Here is an 11143-nt window from a genome sequence, read left to right on the forward strand (position 1 = left end):
TTTGGATATGTGTGTTTTTGTTTGTATATGTGTGAGTTCGTGTATATGTGTGTGTTTGTCTGTTTATGTGTGTGTGTATATCTTGTTGTGTTTGTGTATATATGTGTGTGTCTGTGTATGGTTGTTTGTTTGTGTGTGCGTGTATATATGTGTGTAGGTGAGTAGAAGTATTGGTATTGTTCACATTGATAACTGTTTTTTTATGTTGTTGCAGATTTTGATGTACCGATTGGACTACATCTACGATTCGTTGGACTACTGCGTAGATCTGCGTTTTTTCAAATTTTAATAAAATGGTTAACGAGGGTTTTGTTGGGGATTTCTTATTTCAATAAAAAAGAATTGTCTTTGTGTTTTTTTTTTCAAACTTTATTAGTGCCTAGATAATGGCAGTTGGCTGATTGACAGCGTCCATTATTAAGGCGGTACTTAGTGTTAGCCGGTGCAGAGGCTAGCACTAACCACCCATTATTACCCCGGTACCCACCACCACCAGGGGTGCCGGGAAGAGCTTGGTACGATCCAGTACCCAACCATCTGTTGTGATGGTCGGGTACTGGGGCGGCCGTAGGCTGGTATTATGAGGCTGGGAAGGGCCAAAATCAGTGGACCTTCCCACCCTTGTAATGCTAGGCTGCTGCTGCTGTGTTGTATCGGGCTGGTTATAAAAATGGGGGGGACCCCCACGTCGTTTTTTTTTGGAATTTAACAAATTTAGCAATAGACGGGTCCCCCACATTTTTAATAACCAGCCATATACAAGGCCGCAGCAGTCTGGCATTACATGGGTGGGAAGGGCCACTGGTTTTGTCCATTCCCAGGCTAATAACACTGTGTTGTATGTGGCTGGTTATGATAAATTGGGTGGAACCCCATGTCTTTTTTAAAAAAAAAATGTAAATAAATAAATAATTTAAAAAAATGACGTGGGGTCCCCCCCCACTTTTATAACCAGCCAGATACAACACAGCAGCAGCAGCCTAGCATTACAAGGGTGGGAAGGTCCACTGTTTTTGGCCCTTCCCAGCCTCATAATACCAGCCTGCGGCCGCCCCAGGGCCCGACCATCACAACAGATGGTCGGGTACTGGATGGTACCTGGCTCTTCCCGGCACCCCTGGTGGTTTTGGGTACCGGGGTAATAATGGTGGTTAGTGTTAGCCTCTGCACCGGCTAACACTAAGCCTCGCATTAGTAATGGATGTTGTCACTCAGACAGCGGCCATTACTAAAGTGGTAATAATAAAATTTGAAAAGAAAAAGACAAAGATATAGATAAAATATTTTATTGAAATAAAGCACCCCCAACACAACCCTCATTAACCATTTTATTGTAGAAAAAAAACCGTCATCGAAGTAGTCCTCGAAACCGACGTAGTCCAAACACCAAACCTGTAAAAAAATAAAATAATGAAATAAAACATGTTGTAGGCTTAGATTCAGTTTAATGTGTGATACTGACTGTTATACCATGTATAGAAGCCTGCCGCGAAGTTGACTTAGATACAGGGCGCCAGCAGACAGTATCATACATGGCCATACAGACATATATACATGCAAACTATCATACATACATGCATACACACACACATGAAAACATACATACATACAAACAAACATGCAAAGATACATACATACATATATACAAGCATGCACAAATATACATGCAAACATAAATACATGCAAACATAATTACATACATGCACATATATAAACATACATGCAAACATACATGCAAAAATAAAAACATGCAAACATACATACATGCACATATATACATACATACATGACAACATACATACAAACATACATGACAACATACATACATGCAAACATACATACATGCAAACATACATACACACATGCAAACATATATACATGCAAATATACATACAAACATGCACATGTATACATACATGCCAACATACATGCAAACATACATGCACATATATACATACATACATGACAACATACATACATGCAAATATACATACATACACACATGCACATATATACATACCAACATACATGCACATATATACATACATGACAACATACATACATACATGACAACATACATACATATATATATATATATATATACACACATGCAAATATACATACATTCATGCAAACATACATGCAAACATACATACAAATATACATACACACATGCACATATATACATACATGACTACATACATACATACATACATGACAACATACATGCAAAAATACATACATGCAAATATATACATGCAAATATACATACAAACATGCACATATATACATACATGCCAACATACATGCAAACATACATGCACAGATATACATACATACATACATGCCAACATACATACATGCCAAAAAATAATAATAATACGTTCATACTTACTTTCCTCCTGTCCGGCCTCCAGCGATGACGTTTCATTCATGTCGCCGCTGCAGCCTGTGATTGGCTGCAGAGGCGGTCACGTGGGATGAAGCGTCATCCTGACGTGCGTGACCGCCACTACAGCCTGTGATTGGCTGCAGCGGCGAAAGGGATGAAACGTCATCGCTGGAGGCCGGACAGGAGGAAAGTAAGTACGAACGTATAATTTTTATTTTTTTATTACATTTAAATGGTATTTTCCGCGCGCCGAGCATGTACTGTGAAGGTTGCTGAAAGAGTTAGTGCAGCCCATTAACTCTATCAGCACCCTGGACAGTAGCATGCTCGGCGCACGTAAGTGACAGGTTCGGTCAGAACTAGTTCGGTCCGAACCGAACTTTTTTGTGAAATTCGGCGAACTAGCCGAACCGAACTTTTGATAAGTTCGCTCATCTCTACCTGTGATAACGGGTGTTTTAATGGTCGTGTGCATGAGGCCCCGTAATGACGGGTGGCTACATGTGTGCACCCGTCATTACGGCAGTGTTGCTAGGCGACGTCAGTAAGTGTATGTGCACACACACTAATTACGTCCGTAATTGACGGACGTATTTCGGCCGCAAGTACCGGACCGAACACAGTGCAGGGAGCCGGGCTCCTAGCATCATATTTATGTACGATGCTAGGAGTCCCTGCCTCTCCGTGGAACTACTGTCCCGTACTGAAAACATGATTACAGTACGGAACAGTTGTCCTGCAGAGAGGCAGGGACTCCTAGCATCGTACATAACTATGATGCTAGGAGCCCGGCTCCCTGCACTGTGTTCGGTCCGGTACTTGCGGCCGAAATACGTCCGTCAATTACGGACGTAATTAGTGTGTGTGCACATACCCTAAATAGTCACTGTCCAGGGTGCTGAAAGAGTTAACTGATCGGCAGTAACTGTTTGAGTACCCTGGACAGTGACTACCGATCACAGTACCTGTAAAAAAAAACGGTCGTTTTTCCGAGCCGTGCTCCCATTATAAAGTATAGGAGCACGGCCCGTAAAATAAAAAAATAGAACATGTTCTATCTTTTTAACGGCACGGGCACCTTCCCGTGAGAAAACGGGAAGGTACCCGTGGCTAACAGAAGTCTATGGGCCCGCTATTTCGGGTCATAATTACGACCCGTAATAACGGGTGTTTTTACGGTCGGGTGCATGAGGCCCCGTAATGACGGGTGGCTACATGTGTGCACCCGTCATTACGGCAGCGTTGCTAGGCGATGTCAGTAAATAGTCACTGTCCAGGGTGCTGAAAGAGTTAACTGATCGGCAGTAACTCTTTCAGCACCCTGGACAGTGAATTCCGATCAGAATATAGAGTAACCTGTAAAAAAAAAAGACGTTCATACTTACCGAGAACTTTCTGCTTCCTCCAGTCCGGTCTCCCGGCCGTTGCCTTGGTGACGCGTCCCTCTCGACATCCGGCCCGACATTCCTGGATGACGTTACAGCCCATGTGACCGCTGCAGCCAATCACAGGCTGCCGCGGCCTCTGCAGCCAATCACAGGCTGCAGCGGCCTCTGCAGCCAATCACAGGCTGCAGCAGCCTCTGCAGCCAATTACAGGCTGCCGCGTCAGGAAAGAAGGTCGGACTGGAGGAAGAAGAGGGACTCGTCACCAAGACAACGACCGGGTACGTATGAAATGCTTTTTATTTTATTTTTAATCAGCAGCCTCTTTTCTCTATCAGTGATTGATAGAAATAAGTGGCTGCCGATTTGTATAATATTTTTGACCGGATTCGGTCAAAACGTGTTCGGCCGAACCCGGTGAAGTTCGGATTCGCTGCGAACCGAACTTTTCCCGATGTTCGGACCGAAACCGGGTTCGGTTGTCCCGGTTCGCTCATCTCTATTCATGGCATAGACGACCTATTAACTTTATTCGGCGGTTAACTATGATTACGGCCATACTAAATTTATATTCTTTTTTTTATGTTTCACTACTTTTTCACAATAAAAACACTAAGGCTATGTTCACACAGAGTTTTTTGCAGGCGGAATTTCTGCCTCAAAATTTCAATTGTAAGTTTGAGGCAGATTTTCCTCTCCCTGCACGCCGATTTTCGCGGCATTTTTCGCAGCGTTTTTGCCCACGGCCTTTGAGCGCCGCGGGCATAAAACGCCGCAAAATACGCTTTCTCTGCCTCCCATTGAAGTCAATTGGAGGTCAGAGGCGTAAACGCCCGAAAATAGGGCATGTCCCTTCTTTGTCCCGCGAGAAATAAACGGGAGGCATTTTCGGGCCGTTTTTGACGAGTTTTCCGGCAAGGTTTCCGCTTCAAAAAACTTGTAAAAAAACTCAGTGTGAACATAGCCTTACATAAAGTCGCCATATTCTGAGAGCCATAACTTTTTCCATCTGCAGAGCTGTGAGGGCGTTTTTTTGCGGGACATGCTGTAGTTTTTATTGGTACCGTCTTGGGGTACATTTTTTTGGTAGCTTTATATTCCAATGTTTTGGAGGTGATGTGACCAAAAACAGAATATCTGTAATTTTTTTTTATATTTTTCTTACAGCGTTTACCACGCAGGATAAATGATGTGATTATTTTTGTGTCTTTATGGATGTGGCAATACCAGTTGTGTATAGTTTTATATATTTTTTTAATAATGACTTTATAAAGAGAGAGTGGCAATTTTTGTTTTTTTATTTTTCTAGAGCATTCTTTTTAGTTTTTTGTTCCACTAGGGGAATTGAGGATCCGATCACCTCTTAGCTGGTATAATACACTGCATTCTGGCAGGGCCTAATAGGCTTCAGTACATGGCAGGCCACGAGGCCATTGTTAGGCCTCCAGTTGCCATAGCAACCATTGGCACCCCCGCGATCGCCTGCTATTGTACAGAAGAAGCCCCCTCCCTCTGTCAACCACTTAGATGCTGCGCTCGCTATTGACTTTGTGGACTTAGGGGTTATACGGCCTATCAGGAGGCGGTTCTAGTTGAAATCTATGACAGACACCCCTGTCGCTCTCTGTTTTGTAGGATACAGACTTTCAATCACTGCATCACGCCGCCGCTCCTGGCCGTTAACCTTAAAGGCTAAAAGAGGCATCATCTGCTCTGCTTGTTGTGCAATTCACCGGGTTTGGTGAATATAAATTTTAGTTGCACATTAAAAATATTTTTCAACAAAAATAATTTGTTTTTGCATCTCCGCTTTCCAAGAGCGGTAATTTTTGTATTGTTTCGTCAATATCGCTGTATAAGGGCTTTTTTTTTTGCCAGACGAGTTATTTTCTTTAATGGCACCATTTTTGGGTACATATGATATATTGATTAACTTTTATTATATTTTTTGTGGGGGGTATTTTTTTATTTTTTTTACGGTCTTCACCATGCTGTTTAAATACTATGTTAACTTTATTGCTCTGGTCGTTACTATCGTGGCGATACCATATATGTGTATTTTTTTTCCCACTTGTACAAAATAAAACCCACTTTTTATGAAAAAAATGGTTTTGTTTCATTTTTACTGTATATGTAAATGCCCGTGTTGTACGTTTTATGGGTGCGATTACGTTTAAGAAAGCCAGTGGAATTGACCACATTGATTTGAGAATTCTTTGAGATGATAGAAACTTCCCCAGAGGGTGTAGTGTGACCCTACTGTCTGTATTCTTGTACCATATTACGTTTTATATGGCCACCGGATCACTGAGATACGCTTCTTGTGATGTCATCTAGAATATGGGCAGATTCTATTTCTCTACACCTCTTAATCTGGATGTGTAAACATCTTATGACATCATCAAGTCTATAAATTGGGGTCACACATTGACCACGGTGTCGGTTTCTCTTGCTGGCTCTCATTATGAAGGTGTCTTTGATGAAGAGGAGGATAGTGAAGATGTTTTTCAAGATGAGGATTATAGAGAAAATTGAGGTTGGCGGACGTCAATTTCCTGATGATGTAGAGATGGAGGACGTGGAGGAGGACGAGAAAATGGAGGTTGGCGGACGTCAATTTCCAGATGATATAGAGATGGAGGATATGGAGGATAAGAAAGACAAAAAGGAAGTTCGCGGACGCAAACTTCCAGAGGATGTGGAGATGGAGGACCTTTCGGGGGTTACCGTTACCACCAGGGCCTCAAACCCCCGGAAGAGAAAGTGGGCATTTTAATTCATCTGACACTCGGGGCCCATTTACCATCAGGGCCCCAAACCCCCGGGAGAGAAAGAGGCCTGTTCTGTTCCATCTGTCGCTCGGGGCCCATTCACCATCTTTTGTCACCCCAACATGGTGGTCTTTACCACCTAAACCATCTGAAATTGTCATGAAGACTCCCCAGCGCTGAGAACCAGTGATGTGCAGAACAGAAGCGAGATCCGGTATGTCCGACGTCTTCTGCTCCGTCTTCATCTCCTTGTGGTGAAGGTTTTGTGAATTTTTGGGCTAATTCAGATTTTTTGTCTTTTCTAGGATACAACTCTGAAAAAATAGAAAAAATGTTTTACGCTCTCTTACGATCCAGGACTGAGCTGTGTAAGGGTGGACTGGCGGCCATATCCACGTGTGAAGAAGGACCCTCCTCTTCTTCATGTCACAGATCATCACATGTTAAAGGGCCGGAGAAAACCGCACAGCAATTCTACTGGATTCTGGAATAAACATATATTTTCTTTACAATTTTTTGTGTTTTCATATATATATTGGGGAATTTATCCAGGGAGCCTTTTATCTACAGGGATCATAAGGGTGTGGAAAAGTCATATGTGTAATAATCTGCAGAATATATCAATAAGTATCTATCAGCAGGTAGAGAGGACAGAGCAATATTCTGCAGATCTCCAGAGAAGTCAGTGGTGTAATAATCTGCAGAATATATCAGTATGTATCTGTCAGGAGGTAGAGGAGCGATGTCCTGCAGATCTATAGAGAGGTCAGTGGTGTAATAATCTGCAGAATATATCACTATGTATCTGTCAGGGGTAGAGGAGCAATGTTCTGCAGATCTCTAGAGAGGTCAGTGGTGTAATAATCTGAAGAATATATCACTATGTATCTGTCAGGGGTAGAGGAGCAATGTTCTGCAGATCTCTAGAGAGGTCAGTGGTATAATAATCTGCAGAATATATCAGTATGTATCTGTCAGGATGTAGAGGAGCGATGTCCTGCAGATCTCTAGAGAGGTCAGTGGTGTAATAATCTGCAGAATATATCACTATGTATCTGTCAGGAGTTAGAGGAGCGATGTTCTGCAGATCTCTAGAGAGGTCAGTGGTGTAATAATCTGCAGAATATATCACTATATATATGTTACGAGGTGGAGGAGCAATGTTCTGCAGATCTCTAGAGAGGTCAATGGTGTAATAATCTGCAGAATATATCACTATGTATCTATCAGGAGGTAGAGGAGCAATGTTCTGCAGATCCCTAGAGAGGTCAGTGGTGTAATAATCTGCAGAATATATCACTATGTATCTGTCAGGGGTAGAGGAGCAATGTCCTGCAGATCTCTAGAGAGGTCAGTGGTGTAATAATCTGCAGAATATATCACTGTGTATCTGTCAGGAGTTAGAGGAGCGATGTTCTGCAGATCTCTAGAGAGGTCAGTGGTGTAATAATTTGCAGAATATATCACTATGTATCTGTCAGGAGTTAGAGGAGCGATGTTCTGCAGATCTCTAGAGAAGTCAGTGGTGTAATAATCTGCAGAATATATCACTATGTATCTGTCAGGGGTAGTGGAGCAATGTCCTGCAGATCCCTAGAGAGGTCAGTGGTGTAATAATCTGCAGAATATATCACTATGTATCTGTCAGGAGTTAGAGGAGCGATGTTCTGCAGATCTCTAGAGAAGTCAGTGGTGTAATAATCTGCAGAATATATCACTATGTATCTGTCAGGAGGTAGAGGAGCAATGTTCTGCAGATCTCTAGAGAGGTCAGTGGTGTAATAATCTGCAGAATATATCACTATGTATGTCAGGAGGTAGAGGAGCAATGTTCTGCAGATCTCGAGAGGTCAGTGGTGTAATAATCTGCAGAATATATCACTATGTATCTGTCAGGAGGTAGAGAGGAGAGAGCAATGTTCTGCAGATCTCTATTTCAGTGGGAGGCGGATGCTTCTTTTTACCGCTAGCTGATTTTTTCAACTAGTGGACAAAAGAAGCGTCCTGCCCGATCTGAAGTGAATGGGAGTAGGAATCTTTTGGTTGACGGCAGGAATAATTCTGCGGCCGATTTTGCAGCGGGACCCACCAAGCAAAATCCACCGTGTGAACATGGTCTTAGTGACCCCTTTGCGGTGCAACTTACTCGGCAGCAGCGGCAGTAAAATGGAAGAAACTAGACACCAAAAATAAAAAGTTAGGCCCGCTGTGTTTTACCATAGATAAGTTAGGTCCCCTGTGTTTTACCATAGATAAGTTAGGCCCCTGTGTTTTACCATAGATAAGTTAGGTCCCTGTGTTTTACCATAGATAAGTTAGGCCCCCTGTGTTTTACCATAGAAAAGTTAGGTCCCCTGTGTTTTACCATAGATAAGTTAGGCCCCTGTGTTTTACCATAGATAAGTTAGGTCCCTGTGTTTTACCATAGATAAGTTAGGCCCCTGTGTTTTACCATAGATAAGTTAGGTCCCTGTGTTTTACCATAGATAAGTTAGGCCCCCTGTGTTTTACCATAGAAAAGTTAGGTCCCCTGTGTTTTACCATAGATAAGTTAGGCCCCCTGTGTTTTACCATAGATAAGTTAGGCCCCCTGTGTTTTACCATAGATAAGTTAGGCCCCCCTGTGTTTTACCATAGATAAGTTAGGCCCCCTGTGTTTTACCATAGATAAGTTAGGCCCCTGTGTTTTACCATAGATAAGTTAGGCCCCCTGTGTTTTACCATAGATAAGTTAGGCCCCCTTTTTTTTTTACCATAGATAAGTTAGGCCCCTGTGTTTTACCATAGATAAGTTAGGCCCCTGTGTTTTACCATAGATAAGTTAGGCCCCCTGTGTTTTACCATAGATAAGTTAGGCCCCTGTGTTTTACTATAGATAAGTTAGGCCCCCTTTGCACCAATAAAAAAAAAACTTAATTTACCCGTTCCCACGATGGCCTGATGGGCCCTGTAACAGATTTTTAGTCTCTAAATGACGGAATAATGAAACACAAAGTATATTAGAAAGTTGTAGAAATCTTTACTGTATACTGAATAAACTTTAACCCCTTAAGTACACGGCCAATTTGAGTTTTTTCATTTTAGCCTTTTCCTTCCCGCCTTCCAAAAGCCATAACTTTTTTTATATTTTTTCGTCGACGTAGCCTTATGAGGGCTTGTGTTTTGCGGGACAAGTTGTAGTTTTTCATGGCGCCATTTATTCTACAGCATAATATACTGGGAAGCTGAATCAAAAATTATTTGTGATGTGAAATAGGCAAAAAAACAGCAATTACGCCATTTTTTGGGGGGTTTTGTTTTAACGGCGTCCATCAGGCGGTAAAAAAAACTACATGTTTACCTTATTCTACATGTTGATACGATTACGGCGATACCACATTGTTATGTTTTGTTTTATGTTTTACCACTTTTAGAAAAAATAAAACTATTTACCTAAGGGCAGATACAGACGGACGTTGCATTTTTGCGCGCGCAAACAACGCGGCGTTTTGCGTGCGCAAAAACCATTTGACAGCTGCGTGTGTCATCCGTGTATGATGCGCGGCTGCGTGATTTTCACGCAGCCCCCATCATAGAGATGAGGCTAGTCGACGCACGTCACTGTCCAAGGTGCTGAAAGAGCTAACTGATCGGCAGTAACTCTTTCAGCACCCTCGACAGTGAATGCCGAACACAATATACAGCAACCTGTTAAAAAAAAAAAAAGTTCGTACTTACCGAGATCTGCCCTCCCGGCCGTTGCCTTGGTGACGCGTCCTTGGTGACGCGCCTCTCTTGACATCGGGCCCCACCTCCCTGGATTACGCGGCAGTCCATGTGACCGCTGCAGCCTGTGCTTGGCCTGTGATTGGCTGCAGCTGTCACTTGGACTGAATTGTCATCCCGGGAGGTCAGACTGGAGGAAGAAGCCGGGAGTTATCGGTAAGTCAGAACTTCGTTTTTTTTTACAGGTTCATGTTTTTTGGGATCGATAGTCACTGTCCATGGTGCTGAAACAGTTTAACTCTTTCAGCACCCTGGACAGTGACTATGTCCTGACGTCGCGTACCGGACATTTTTTTGCCGGGTTCGGCCAAAACGAGTTCGGCCCAACCCGGTGAAGTTCGGTTCGCTTGTCCGGGTTCGCTCATCTCAAAGACACTCCGTTTGGATGTTCGGAAACAGAAAAGCACGTGGTGCTTTTCTGTTTACATTCATCCTTTTGACAGCTGGTGCGCTGTTTCAGTTGGTTCGCACGGAAGTGCTTCCGTGCAACCTGCGTGGTTTTCACGCACCCATTGACTTTAATGGGTGCGTGATGCGCGAAATACGCAGAGTTATTGAACATGTCGCGCTTTTTGCGCAGCAGACAAACGCTGCGCAAAAAGCACGGACTGTCTGTACTGCCCCATAGACTTGTATTGGTCGATGCGTGGCGCGTGAAAACCACGCGGCCCGCACGGACCGAATACACGCTCGTGTGAATCCCCCCTAAGAAAAATAATGTTTTGTGTCACCTTATTCTGAGAGCCATAACTTTTTTTAATTTTTCCGTCACTATACCGGTGTGAGGGCTTACATTTTGCGGGGCGAGCTGTAGTTTTCACCGATGCCAT

The sequence above is a fragment of the Rhinoderma darwinii genome (genome assembly GCF_050947455.1).
Source record: "Rhinoderma darwinii isolate aRhiDar2 chromosome 12 unlocalized genomic scaffold, aRhiDar2.hap1 SUPER_12_unloc_14, whole genome shotgun sequence".
NCBI lineage: Eukaryota > Metazoa > Chordata > Amphibia > Anura > Rhinodermatidae > Rhinoderma > Rhinoderma darwinii.